Genomic DNA, 15397 nt, shown 5'->3' with positions numbered 1-15397 from the left:
GAGGAAGGGGGCAGTGAGAGAGACACAGAGAGAGAGAGAGAGAGAGAGAAGACTCCTCTAGGAGTCTTCCCCTAGGACGGTTAGGAGCAATGAGTATTACATCTTAACTTGTATGAGAACCCCAAAGCATGTCCAACCCCTTACCACCTTGCTAAAGCAAATGAGTCCCAAGAACACTCAGGTGCAGTATTTTATCCCTATCTTTGTCCTGAACGTAGCCCCACATAGTGACCTCTGTGGAAGCTTCCCCCTTTCTCAATTCCTTGAAACTGTCTGGTATGTCTGAGAAAGTCTCATTTATCCAACAAATATTTACTATTAATAAAATAACTGATCTTTGCCTTCTCCTTGGCATGTTGACAAGGATGCTTTTCCCCTTTTCTCTGTTTGTTCTCTACTTTGAGCAGCTCCTTCATGCGTAAGATTTTACTTGAGTTGTTGCTAACATACAGAGTATGTGCTTTAGGCCCAGTGTCTGGCATGTAGTAGCAGCTCAATTAATAAATGAAGAAATGCAAGTGTGTGAAAGAGCGAAAAATAAAAAACAGATGAATGGATGGGGAGCAAAGGACTTCCATTACAGAGGATGCCTGTTCCTATAACTTCAACTTGGCCTCTGGAGGACTTTCTAAGCCAGAATTTCTTACTCTGTTGTCATACATTCCCACTGAAAGGAAGCTTTGAGTGTTCAAATAAATCCACATCTCATTCTTATTCTCACCCTCTGGTTGTGCAAATCCTTTATACTCAGCCTTACTATTTCCATCCCGTTTTCTTAGGATCATCAACCAGTTAACAAGTCTGAAACAAAACCCACTGCCAGCCATCTCAAGCTTGCTCTCCTGAGTTCTTTCTGTCCTCTGGTCTTTTGTGTTCCAGAGCTTTGATCCTTCTCACACAAGCTCCTCCCTGTGTCTCTCTCTCCCTTCTCCCACTCAATCACCAAGATGTATGGGATCTGCTCTTATCACATCCAGCTTTGAATTCTTACGTCACAGAGAAACTCTAGAAACAAATTCATCTGTAGGACTCAGCATCCACCCAAGGCATTTTATGAAGTTGTTAAAATAATAGCAAGAAATCACAAGAGATGGGAGGCACAGGTACTCCCTGTGGGTAGGGAGTTGGTACCAAGACAGAAATGAAGCTCTTACATGATGACAGTTTCCCTCTGTATTAGTTTGCTAGGCTGCCATGGAAAATACTACACACCGGGAGGCTTAAACAGCAGAAATTTCTTTACTCACAGTTATGGAGGCTGGAAGCCCCAAATCAGGGTGTCAGCAGGGTTGGTTTCTCCTGAGGTCTCTCTTCTTGGCTTGCAAATGACCAACCACCTTCTTGCTGTGTCCTCACATGGTTATTGCTCTGTCTGTGTGTTTGCATCTCTGATGTCTCTTCCTCTTCTTATAAGGATGCCATTCATGCTGAACAAGGGTGCCCAACCCTTATGACCTCCTTTAAGCTTAATCAATTCTATAAAGGTCTATCTCCAAATACAGTCACATTCTAAGGTCCTGGGGGTTAGGACTTCAACATATGAATTTTTGGTGGGAGGCTCAGTTCAGTCCCTGACAACCTCATTGATGAAGAACAAAGGAATTCAACAGAGAACACAGTGAGGGAGACTCCCTAGCACTTACTGGAGAGTTTTGTGAAATAACATATAAAAGATTTTGAGCAAGAAAAGAAAAGCTAGAATGTAACACAAGGATTAAGAAAGTCAAGAGATGTGTGAAAGGCAATATATAACCAACAAATTCACAGAGATTAACATCCAATATGATGCAGACTCGATGATGTATCACTTGGCAAAATTAATATCATAGCAATTTTGGAAAACATGCTTATTTGGGAGTTCATCACTGTTATTCTCCTCATTTTGAAGCAAGGAGCATGGAGGGAGGGAGAGGCAGTCAGTCACTGCTAAGCGTTCTCCAAAGGGAGCGCATGGCTGCCCTGATCCATCAGATTGTCTTGAGACTGGCACCTCTGTCACCTTCTGAAGTGACAAAAATTTTGGTGGTAGAGATTTACCATGGAATTTGTACCAGCCAGGAAAGGCTGAGCTGGAATTGATAACTCTGTTCCAATTATTTGTTGCCACAGAGCAAATAACTCTGAAGAAACTAGCTCACGCTGCTGTGAGTAGGCAGCTGGTCTGGTAGGGAGATTAATGGTCCCCCAATGACATCCACATCCCAATCACTGGGTAAAGGGGACTGTGAAGGTGTAATGGCGTGAAAGACCTTGCTGGGGAGGTTATCCTGGCCTATGTGGGTGGACCCGATGCAATCGCAAGGTCGTTATAAGAGGGAGGCAGGAGGTCAGGGGCAGAGGCAGACTGGGAGATGGTACTTTGCTGGCTCTGGAGATGGAGGAAGGGGCCATGAACCAAGGAATACTGGTGGCTTCTAGAAGCTGGAAAAGTCGAGGGAACTAATTCTCCCCTGAAACCTCCAGAAGAAACACAGCCCTGATGACACCTTGATTTTAGCCCAGTGGAATTTTTGAACTCCAATGTGCAAGATACCAAATTTACATTGTTTAAGCCACTAAGTTTGTGATAATTTGTTTCAGCAGCAATAGAAAACTAATACATCTGATTGAGCTAGATATCAGATCAAATACCTCTGGGCCCATCCCAGTTTCTTTACAGGTGGGGGTGCATCTATCCTTTCTCCATGTTCACCCCCTCCCAAATATTGATATTCCTTCCGATATCCAACGTGGGCTGTCACATCAAGGCTCACTCTGCCCCAGGCCTTCCAAGTACTCCTGGGGGACATCCACGCAGATATCCTTCTTAGCAAGATATCAGTTCTTGCTGTAATGATAAATGCATGTTTTACAGTCTCAATATGCTTTTCTCCAGGTTTATCTTTAATTATCTCTGATTTATAACATATCACGTGCACCTCATTACTTATCCCAAAGATTTTCCTTTTCCCCAAATTCGAAGTCCATTCCTCCCAGTCTTATGTAACCCAGGTCCCTGTGGATATTCCCTCCTCATTGTTTACACCATATTGAATTAACACTTAGCAGTTTATTGCAACCTGTGAGAGCAAACCAAGTCCAGAAAACAAGGATTTTATTAAAGATTCTTTCAAAAGATGGAGGAGAGGGTGTAGCCCATACCACAAAGCACATTTGAATTAAAATCCCATTACATGCTTTTCTTTCTCCTTCCAGAGGTCTTCAGTCGCTAGCCACCTCCTCTCTGGTCACCTCCCCAGCCCTGTCCTTCCTGGCTCCCAAATCTTCCCTGTCTCTTTCCTTCTCCTCTTTCCAACTCTTTTTCCTCCTGCCTGGCAGGTTCATCTACCATCCACCTTCTCTCAGCAGCTCAACGAACAACCCCCTCCCCACCTGCAGGATCTGCCCTCCTCAGAAGGCAAGAGGGGTGCATAGCAGGAGAAAGGATTATTATGACAAATTGTGTTTGCTGATCACAGAGTGGGTTTGCCTGCTCTATTGACATCCTGTCTGGGACTCTCACGCACAAACTGAAGCCATCCTACATGAACGTCCCTGACTTCTTGACTCTTCTTCCTCCTTCACTCCTCCCCCTGCTCATCCTTTCCTCTCTTCCCCTCCCAGCTAGCCCCTTCCCTCTCCCTGTGCCCTCATTCTACTGCAGGGCGATTCCTTACCTAACCCTCAATCCCTTCCTCTCTGGAGGGGGCTGGGAGCCAGGAGGGTGGGGCTCTCTCCTCCACTTCCTGGTTGGGTGACCACCATCCAGAACCCCTACAGCCATGTGGCCTCTCTAAGCTCCACTTTTCTTCCCATAGGGTGGAGGAAATACGACCACATAGGTGTGTTCTGAGGCTTAAATGAAATCATCCACATAAAGTTCTCAGTGTGGTTCCTCATGTGTATGTCTATTCCCTAGAGGGTACGAGTCATTATTATTTCTATTAACGGACACTGCCCTGCATCCCTTTCACTTGTTTTTCTTTTTTTTTTTTTTTACTGTGAGACAGGGTCTTACCCTGTTGCCCAGGCTAGTGTGCAGTGATGCAATCGTAGCTCACAGTAACTGAGTTCCTAGCATCAAACAATCCTCCTGGCTCAGCCTCCTGAGTAGGTGGGACACAGGTGCATGCCACCACCACACCCAGCTAACTTTTTAAAAAAATATTTTTGTTGAGACAGGATCTTGCTATGTTGCCTGGGTCTCGAAATCCTGGCCTCAAGCGATGTTCTTCCCGAGCCTCCCAAAGCACTGGAATTACAGGCGTGAGTCATTGTGCCTGGCCCTGCCCAGGTTTTAATCACATCTCTACCCCTGACAATTGCAGGACCTCAGGCAAAGTGCTGAACCTCTGGGTCACACATCCTCATTTTAAAATAAGGATGATAGTAATTGGCTCTTATGGCGGCCGTGGAGAGATGAGATGCAATGACACTTGTTTCAACTTTAGCCTTCAGCTGGACACATAGGGAATGACACAGTAGCAGTAGTGACCCAAAGCCATCATCATGAAGTCTGGGAGAGAAGATGACTGTGTGCCTGTGGCTTTCTTATCCTGCCAGCTGCTGGCATCACCAGCCCTGACTGTGACACCAAGTTGCCTTCCATCCTTCTGCCCCCTGTCACTCACCAGCTCATGGGCAGAAAACCCCAACAGGTCACCTCTTCCAGATTTGACCACGTTTACTCTGGGATATTTTCCCTACTGCAATGACATGTTTCGCATCCCTGCCACACAAATAGCGTAGCTCTTTAACCCAGATCCCAGCAAGGCAGTTGGATAAATATTTAACCAGGACTCAGAGGAATTGGAAGGCAGCTCTTTGATTGATTGTACAAAGGGCAGTTGGAAAATCTTTCCGTTTGAGAGGTCTAAAAGCTTTTTCTGGCCAGTTTTCCTCTTCAGAAATCGCAGAGTAAACACTTACATGCTGTGCTTGAATGAGAACAGTTGAAAACAAACCCTTCTAAAATGGCTCAGGCCTCAGGGATTTTGAGACAGTCGTGGTTGGAATCTTGCTCTTCAATTACTAGCTGGGTGACCTGGGGCATGCCATCTCACTGGTCTATGCCTCTATTTTGTCATCTGTCAAATGGGGGTGAGGTAGCACCTGAGTCTAGGGCAGTGTTTCTCAACCTCAGCATTACTGACATTTTTGTGGGGGGAGGATAATTCTTTCTGTGGGGGACTGTTCTGTGCATTATGGGGTGTTTAACAGCACCTATGCCCTCCACCCATTAGATGCTACTGGCACCCACCCCCAGTTGTGACAAATCTTCAGACATTGCACATGTCCACTGGGGGCAACATCATGCCCAGTTGAAAACCTCTAGTCTTGGCTGTTGATTTAAATGCATGGGGGATTCTGAGGGCTTAGCGTAGTTACTGGTATATGGGAAGTACCCTAGTAAAATGAACTTCTACTTAGAGACAGTAGTAATAGTTGTCTACCACATCAAGCTATTTAAAATACATTTAAAGTACTTTATACCAACGTAAGAAACCTTGGAGATTCTTACCAGTCTACAAATTAAAAGGACCCAGTAGAGTTGGCAGTTTCAGTCCTGAGCCTTGTCTCCACCCAGAGTTGACAGTGGAATTGTTCCTGGACTTTTTTTTGCCCAGAAAGGCTGCCTTAAGGGAATCCTTTGGCAAATCATTCAGCCAGTTCCTCAGGTGCTCAGTGGCATGACAGGCAGCCGAGGCTGAGATCTTTGCCAACACTCTCCAGGGCTCTTGTGGGGGAGGGAAAGGGCTTAGAACAAGATTGAGTGAACTTCTCCACTCTGGTTGTATTAGATGTTTACATGCCTAAAATCACTTGATTCTAACTTTGTGGGATGCAGATAATTGATTTTCTAGATCAAGCACTCTGTAGCCTGAGCTCGTATTGCTGGTGAGTGATGGTGTCACGGTTTGAACCCGGGTCTTTTCTACTCCAAGTTCTGTGTTCTTCACACCTGTCCAGGCAGTCAAAGAAGAACATGTCAGGCAAGCAGGAGACAGAAATACAAACCGTAACTCTCGTCTGGTAAAATGATGAGTAAGAAGTGTTAGCAATTTAGAACTGTCTCTTACACTGGCGCGTCTCAAACACTCATGTGGTGTGGAAATCGCCTGGTGGTCTTGTTAAAATGCAGACTCTGACCACCAAGTTGTTCTGGGTGGGGCCTAAGATTCCACATCTCTATAACTATTTCCTAAGTGATGTTGGTCCTAATGGTCCCGTGGTCCCTAGACCACGCTTTCCAACTTCAGCTGTGTCAGAATCACCAGGAGGGCTTCTAAAAACACAATTACTAGAAATCAAAACTACAATAAGATAAACACACTTATTAACATGGCTATAATGAAAAACAAAATAAAACAGAAAACAACACATGTTGGTGAGGATGTAGAGAAATTGGAGATCTCATACACCGCTGGTGGGAATGTGAAATGGTTCAGCTGCTGTGAGTTAAATTTGGCAGTTTAACTTACTAAGTTAAACATGATTACCATGTGAACAAGCAATTCCACCCTGAAGTATATACCTAAGAGATAGAAAACAGATGTGCAAATAAAAACCTGTACACGGACGTGCATAGCAGCATTATTCATAATAGCCAAAGGTGGAAACAACCCAAATGTCCATAAATGGATCACTGGATAAATAAAATGTGGCATTTCTATACAAAGAAATATTATTAAGCCTTAAAAATGAGTGAAGTACTGATACATGCTGCAATGGACCTCAAAAACATGATGCTAAGTGAAAGGGTGGGGAGACAGAGGGTCTCTACATTTTTTTTGTAAGCTTCAAAATGGTAACTTCAAGTCCCCCATTCTTAGCCCACTGCCAGCAATATACCACAATGTCAAGGAAAGACCATGACCACCAGAGCAAATTCAATAAAGTAAATATTTAATTTATCCCCTTGCTAAGTAGGGTAACATAGGCCAGGGAACAAATTCACTAACTAGTTCACAAAGGCAGAAAAGGTTGGGGGTGCAGGATGATTTAGAGGGGGAGAGGATGATTTCTCGTGCCTGCACTAAGTAAGGATAGAAAGTTTGCAGTCTAGGTCTAGGAAGGGTAAGTGATTCCACAGCTCTGTACACAGTTGGTTAAGACAGGTCCTATTATTGCTCAAGTGTGTTAGTCTGCTCAGACTGCCATAACAAAATATCAGGCATTGGGTGGCTTAAATAACAGAAATTTATTTTCTCACAGTTCTTCAGGCTAGAAGTTCCAGATCATGGTTGGTTTCTGGTGAGGGCCCTGTTGCTGGCTTGGAGAGAGACCTACCTTCTTGCTATATCCCCACACGGCCTTTCCTCAGTGTGTGTGCAAGAAGAGAGAGAAAAGTCTCTGGTGACTCTTCTTATAAGGACACTAATTCTATCAGATGGGGGCCCCATCTTTTGAATCTCATTTAACCTTAACTACTTTCTTACAGGGCCCATTTCCAAATGCAGCTATCCTGGGGATTAGGGCTTCAGCATATGGATTTGGGGGGAACACATTTAGTCCATAACAAGGGGTGTTCTCTTAAGTCATCCAATAACAGATCACTCAAAGTATTTCAGTAATATGAGATGAGTGAGTATAAGATCTGCTATATGACAATCTGCCTGTAGTTAACAACATTGTTTTGTACACTTAAAAATCTGTTAAGAGGGTAGATCTCATGTTGTGTTTTTACCATGATAAAATTTAACTTTAAATAAAAAAAAATAGAGAATCTACCTGACAGACAATGAAGGTACATAAGGTCACGAAGGGAGGAAGCCTTGAGACACTGTGGCTCCTCGTCAGCAAGCCTTGAGCACCTACATTTATCTCAACTCATGCCATCAGGGATTTTGAACACTAATATAAAACATTAACAGCAAGGCTGGATCTATGAGTTTGAACCATTACCATACTGCTATTTTGTAGGTAAGCAATGGTCTAATATTGGCAATTTTGCAGGGTTCAACATAATATAAACGACACATGTGTCTTAAATGTTCGGTCCAAAGCATGTTTTTTTGTTTAGATTTATAATGTGCAACATGATCTTCTCTCACCATGCTATGTGTCATGCTTACTGTCTTAGTCTGCTTTGTGCTGCTGTAACAGAATACGGCAGACTGAGTAATCTATAATGAACAGAAATTTATTGGCTCACAGTTGTGGAGGCTGGGAAGTCCAAGATTGGATTGAGGGATTGCCATCTGGCAAGGATGTTCTTCATAATGCATCTACTCCCAAGGTGACAGCATTAATCCATTTACTCTGCCCTCATGGCCTAATCACCTTTCATTAGGCTCCACCATCTAACACTGTTGCATTGGGGATTAAGTTTCCAACACATGCTTTTTGGGGAATGCATTCAAACCACAGGACTTACATCATCCTTAATTAAGGCAGTATATCACTGTGAAAGCTCATGTTCACAAATATGCAACAAAACCTCTAATGTAACAGTTCCAGAGATAGTATTCAAAAGAATCACTTGCCTTGGTTTTAAATGCACATTCTGTTTCAGTAAGTTTTGGGTGGGTCTTAGCAATTCACATAATAAACAAATGCGGCTGGAGAGTCTGAAGCTAGTGCACTTATTACTCTAAGAAACACTGAATATATGGAGCTATTTGCGCTATTAAGATATTACTGTGAAAAACTTGAGTCGCACTAAAAACAGGAAGCCCTTGTATAGAGCTTACTTTGTGCCAGGCACTATTCTATTATTCATTCATTTAACTTTCACAACAACCCTATGATGCATGTACTATCATTATTCTTAATTTACAGATTCAAGGGCAAAGGCACGTAAGCATTAAGTACCTTTCCTGAGGACAGGGTTAATCAATGGCAGAACTGGGACTTGAACGCAGGCAGCGTTAGCTCCAGAATCCAGATCTTAACCACTGCCCTCCGCTGACCTGCCTTCTACCTGGCCAACCTTCACCATCTTCCTGGAGAAGTGAGAACTTGTGCTAACCCCCACACTGTTACAACAGTGTGACTTTGAACAGGTTGCTTTAACTTCTTTGGCGTTTCTTACCAGTATAAAGAAGGAGTTGGGTTTCAAACACTATGATTTTATGAGACTAATACTCACTAACATAAAAATCAGCTGGTCATCTGTGGCAAGAAGGGAACCAGTTTAATGAGGGCCTGTTTGATGCCAGATGTCCTAGCAAAATTTGTATCAGTTAACTCTTTGTTTTTAGTGACAGGATCAAACATCAAATTAAACCAAAAATGCATGAGGAATTTATTAACTCACCCATTGGCTGGGTCCAAGTTTTAAGATGAGGTCAGTGTAATTTTTCCCCACCTCCAATCTCCATTTCCATTTCTTCTTCCAGCCCTTCCTCCCTGTTTCTTTCTATATGATTTTCTCTACTTACCTTCTCTTATCCTGTAGAAAAATGTTTCTAAGAGCTCCGGTCTTCCGCCAAGAATGGTGTGAAAATGCCCCTAAGAAGCTAGAAATAAACAATAAAACCGTCTCTTCTCCACCATCATTTCTGTTTCCAAGAAAGACTCTGGCTCAGTTTGGGTCACGTGCTCACCCCCAACCCAATCTTCATGTCTAGACGATGGTGGGCTATCTACGATCAGTTTTCTCCCTTAACGAGAGGGACAGAACCATCGACTGACAGCCTTCCAAGAGAAACAGGGAGATGAAGACAGGTGTATCTCAAAAGGAAATTACAGGGGCCAGACCATAGTTTTAATACTAATGTAAGAATAATGATGAAAATTGACATGAACTGTTCTAGGTATCTATACTTCAATGCCCATGCTCTTTATTTTTAATTTTTGCAATTTTTATTGAGGTAAATGTAACCTGAAGTTGTAAGGAACAAGAAAGACTCTATATACCCTTTACCTAGTGTATCTCCATGGTAAGATGTTGCAAAACTCTAGTGCAATATTACCATATATTGACATTGATACAATCCACCAACCTTATTCCAATTTCCCCTGTTTTATATGTATGTATGTGTGTGCGTGTATTTGGTTCTACACAATTGTATTATCCTATGATCTTTTAAATTATGTTGTGTAGCCTTCAAATAATTGAGGCTAAACAGCCCAATTCAAAACACAGTTTCAAAAGTGAGGAAGACAGCGTTCTAGAAGCAGCCCGCGAGCACGCTGCTCCCAAGGAAAAGATGGTAAACTGCAGGCAGATGCCTACCTATGGATAGCTCTTCTCGGAAGGAACACTGTGAACCCCTAGAGAAGCAGGTGTGAAGGAGAAAGAGATGGGGTAATTCATTTGACGAGATCGAAGGGCTCTCTGGGAAGGCATCTACACACAGGGAGGATTAGGAGGATAGGGCACTGGGGCGCCATGCTCACCCCGCAGGCACTGTGGCCAAGCTGTGATTGGGCTCCCTCCACTGCCATAGCTCTTGTCTGAACGGACCGAGGAGTTGCCTAGAGTCTGGGCAGAGTCACTGTACTGGAGACTCAGTAAGGATCCGGTGGCTGCAGATCCTGGGTTTCTACAGCTGATGCCATTGTGAGCTCGCAGGTGCGTGGCACCAGGTCTGCTGGGACTCAGCTTTGCAGCAGTAGCCTTCATATCGCCTCCACTCGGGGGGGGGGAGGGAGCAAACTGAGTGGACACTCCCCTGAGCCAAGTGCCCCTCGCCCCACGGTGGCGGGATCTGAGCAGAGGAGTTGCCTCTGGCAATGTAGGCTCAACTGGGGAAGCACCGGACAACTGCCTCAGTGGAACCTGGGGGGAGGGGAGAGCTCCATGGTCCCTGGGCCGCTGGAACCAATCTCCATCTGCGCAACTTGGCATCTGTGGCCCCAAGCAGGCAGAACAGCCTGGTGCCTGTGTGGCCCTGCTTTCACAGGCCCCAGTTCCAGCTCTGAGGCTCTCATGCCAGAGCCTGAGGGCCCAGCCCTGTGGCTCCAGAGCTCCTTCCAGGCCTGGGACACTGTCCCTGAGATTCTAGCATTGCATCTGGACCCCAAACACTACCCTTGAGTCTCCACCACTGCTGCTGGGCCGGTGGAACTGCCCCAAGGCCCAATGCCCCGCCAGGGACCCCCCACGCTTCAAGCCACCATTACACTTGGACCTAGTTTGAGCAAATACCCACAACACAGGAACCCATGACCACTGCCTAGATAGCCTCACCCAGCTGCCACTGTCACCTCTGTGGGGAGACCCCAGGCAGAGCAACCCCCACAATGCCAGCCTCCATGGAGAGGGTCTCACCCAGCCCCCTACTTGAACTTCCTACAACGATCTCGGGAACCACCCCTAAACCTGCACAAAGATCATCCAGTACTGGCTTGAACTGTGGCAATCCCAGGTGAACAGGACAAAATGGAACAGCTGCACTACAAGCTTTTAGTACCCACACCCCTCCCCTGCCGCATCAACACTTCAGAGCAGGGGAAAAGCATTATCTAGGGGCCCCCCTTCTTCTAATCAAGAAGGAGAGTTCCCAGCAAAGGAGATCAGGTGCCCCGCAAACCTAGCAGAGAAAAGAGGATTCAGATGATAAGAAACCAGCAAAAGAACCCCAGAAACATGAATAAACAAAACAGATTAACACCCCCAAGGGATCACAATGGAGCTACAGTGGTGGACTCCAACCACAAGGAAATTGCTGAAATGAAAGAAATGGAATTCAGAATATGGATGGCAAATAAGATGAATGGAACTGAAAACAAGTTGAAAATCAAAGACGCCAAGCAAAATATTTCAGGAAAACGATGAAAAAGTCGCTAAAGTGCTAGACAACGTAAGAAAGGGTATAACAGAACTTAAAGAAATGAAAGAGTCATTTAGGGATTTTCAAAACACAGCAGAAAGCTTCAACAACAACTAAACCAAGGAGAAGAAAGAATCTCAGAGCTTGAAGACAGGGTTCTTAGGCTAACCCAGTCATTCAAAGAGGCAGAGAGGAGAATAATAAAGACTGAGCGATCACTGAGATATGGGACGATGTGAACCAAACTAACATACGAATTATAGGTATCCCTGAGGGAGAAGAAGAAAGAGCTAAAAGCATGGGAAATCTATTCAAGGAAATTATTGAGGAAAACTTCCCTGGTGTCACCAGAGATTCAGACATTCAGATGCAACGTGGTCATCCAACTCTGAGAAGATTCGTAGCAAACAGGACATCTCCAAGACACATAGTAATCAACCTGGCCAAAGTCAAAATGAAGGAGACAATTCTACAAGCAGCAAGATGAAAGCAAGAACTAACATACAAAGGAAAACCTATCAGGCTAACTGCAGACTTCTCAGTAGAAACCTTATAAGCCAGAAGGGATTGGGGCCTGTCTTAAAAGATTCTTAAACAGAACAACTGCCAGCCTAGAATTTTATATTCTGCAAAACTAAGTTTCACAATTGATGTAGAAATTAAGTCTTTTCCAGACAAGCAAACACTGAGGGAATTTGTCATGACCAGACATGCCCTGCATGAAATACTCAGAATTGCATTATTCACGAATCAGCACAATAGACATCCACCAGTGTAAAATCACCCCCCAAACGCTAAAGCGTTTATGAAACAATAGCACAAGAGGAAAAACAATAAGGTACTACCTAACGTGATGAACAGAACAGCATCCCACGCATCAGTTCTACCACTCAACATTAATGGTCTGAATGCTCCATTCAAAAGACGCAGGATGGCTGAATGAATGAAAAAACACAACTCAAGAATCTGCCGTCTCCAGGAAACACATCAAAAGCACAAGGACACACACAGACTAAACATGAAAGGATGAAAAAAATATTCCATGCAAACAGAAGCCAAAACATGGTTTCATAAAGTGCCTGAAATGGCCAATGTCTATACTAAGATTAGCTTTTAAAAATCATATCTAGGCAATACATCATGACCCTTGCAATCCATGCTCCCTTTGTGCATAGAAACAAGCTCAGTGTTTTATGGGAGTGTAGAAGGAGGCAGCTGAAAGCCTGTCTAGAAACAAAGGTCTGTCCTACCCACAACAAGACTGTAAAGTGGGCTGGGCGTGGTGGCTCACACCTGTAATCCTAGCTCTCTAGTAGGCCAAGGTGGGAGGATCACTTGAGGTCAGGAGTTCAAGACCAGCCTGAGCAAGAGCAAGACCCCGTCTGTACTAAACATAAAAAAATTAGCCAGGTGTGGTGGCACGCATCTGTAGTCCCAGCTACTCGGGAGGCTGAGGCAAGAGGATAGCTTGAGCCCAGGAGTTTCAGGTTGCTGTGCGCTAGGCTGATGCCATGGCACTCCACCCAGGGCAGCAGAGTGAGACTCTTGTCTCAATAAAACAAACAAACAAACAAACAAACAAACAAAAAGACTGTAAGGTGATGACATAGGTATCCCTTATAAAAATGAGCCTTAATGTTAGATGTGGGTATGAGCCATATTTTGTGGACTCAAATTCCATGCTGAATACTTTATCTTTTGGATGTAGGTAGGACTTAGGGCAGGAGCGCTCAGGGCTAAGATGCTATTTTCCCATGGATGAAGCATGTCTGACTAGAAGAATGAAAGAGACCTTGGCAGGGAAAAGGAATCAATTGCAAAATGCTGATGTCAAGAGAACAAAAAAACAAGCACAAACTAGAGACAAGTTTGGTTTGGTGAGAAACACTATGGGCTGAGACAGCTGGTAGAACCAGGATGTGTGGCAAGATAAAACAGGGTACACTGGAGTTCTTCCTCCCTTCCCTGAACAATTGTGCAAATGTTGGTGGTCGGGGGAGCACCGTGGGCAGGGAGTTAGGCAGAGTAAAATACCCATAAAGTCATCTCTGTCTTTTGCTGAGATGTCCATGGTTTCTTGAAGTGCAGTGGCTTCTTCTTTTTCATTTTTTAAAAAATAGAGATATGATTGACATACACTAAATTGCCCATAAAGTATAAAATTTGATACAGTTGAACATATGTGTATACCCATGAAATCATCACCATGATAAAGACAGTGTACATGTCCATCATCTGCAAAAGCCTCCTTGCCTGCCTCTCCAATCCCTCTCTTTCTCCTTCCCACCTGTATTAGTTTGCTAGGAGTGCCATAACAAAATAGCATAGACTGGATGGCTTAAATGACAGAAATTAATTTCTCACTATTCTGCAGGCTGGAAGTCTGAGATCAAGGTACCAGCATGATCAGGTTTTGGTGAGAGCTCTTTTCCTGGTTTGCACATGGCCACGTTCTCACTGTGTGCTCACATGGTGGAGAGCGAGAGAGGCAGAGAGAGCTCTCTAGTGTCTATTTTTAAAAGGGCACTAATCCCACCACTGGGGCTCCACTCTCATGACTTAATTACCTCCCAAAGGCCCCAGATGATAGTACATCTCCGAATACTATAGCATTAGGGGTTAGGGCTTCAACATATGAATTTGGGGAGACACAGTCCAGTCCATAGCACCTCCACTCTGCAGGTAACCACTGATCTGTTTCTCTCACTAGAGATGAGTTTGCATTTTCTAGAATTTTACACAAATGGAATCATAACAGAGAGTACATAGTCTTTTTTTGTTTGGTTCTTTCTCTCACCATGATTATTTTTAGACATCCATGTTGTTACATTTATCAAGTTCATTCCTCTGGATGGCTGAGTTGCGTTCCCTCCTATGGCTGTACCATTCACCAGTGGATGCTTCCTTGACCGTGGAAATCTCTGCCAAGACTGGGAGCCCTGACATCATGGGAGTCCCTCAGTACTGTGAGCCCTCACTGTCTTCACCCCTTCACAATGTCAGTGTCTTCCCACTGAAGACCACCAGGAGTGCATCCAGATTCATTGCCTAGGGCTGCTGTAACAAATTATCACAAACTGAGTGGCTTCACACAACATAAATTTACTCTTTTATAGTTCTGGAGGCCAGGAGTCTAAATTGAGATGTTAGCAGGGCCGTGGTCCTTCCGAAGGCTCTAGGAAAGCATCTGTCCCTGCCTCTTCCAGCTTCTGGTGGCCCTAGGTGTTCTTTGGCTTGTGGCAGCACAACCCCAATCTCTGCCTCCATCTGCACGTGGCCTTCTCTTCTGTGTCTCTGTGTGTCTTCTCCTTTTCTGTCTCTTTGCAGGACACCCATCATTAGATTTAGGGCCCATCCCAATCCAGGATGATCTTATCTAGAGATCCTTAGCTGAATTACGTCTGCAGAGAGCCTTATTACAAATAGATCACTCTCATTTTCTGGTTTCCCTAGATTCTGCCTTTCATAGCTCCTTCCTTACAGCTGGTCTAAGAACAAACCCAGTTTAGGGCTCCATCACACTAGCTTCTAAGCCAGTGTGATGGTGGCTTAGAAGCTATGATCCCACCTATGATTTAGGTGGGATAAAAAGCATCTGCACCAGCCCTACCATAAGCCCTTCATCACACCCTCTTACGGAGATGCCTTGTAGTTCCCCACGGTGTGTGTCATTTCCCACTGCAGCAAGTATGAAGCTC

General features: G+C 44.4%; 1 protein-coding gene across 1 annotated transcript in view; it reads left to right on the top strand.

Annotated features, from left to right (window-relative positions):
* Positions 1 to 15397, top strand: part of HSD17B2 (hydroxysteroid 17-beta dehydrogenase 2) — a 49322-nt gene that overhangs the window by 27503 nt on the left and 6422 nt on the right. The window lies entirely within an intron of this gene.

The sequence above is a fragment of the Lemur catta genome, chromosome 20 (genome assembly GCF_020740605.2).
Source record: "Lemur catta isolate mLemCat1 chromosome 20, mLemCat1.pri, whole genome shotgun sequence".
Taxonomy (NCBI): Eukaryota; Metazoa; Chordata; class Mammalia; order Primates; family Lemuridae; genus Lemur; species Lemur catta.
This window is presented reverse-complemented; position numbering and strand designations above follow the sequence as displayed.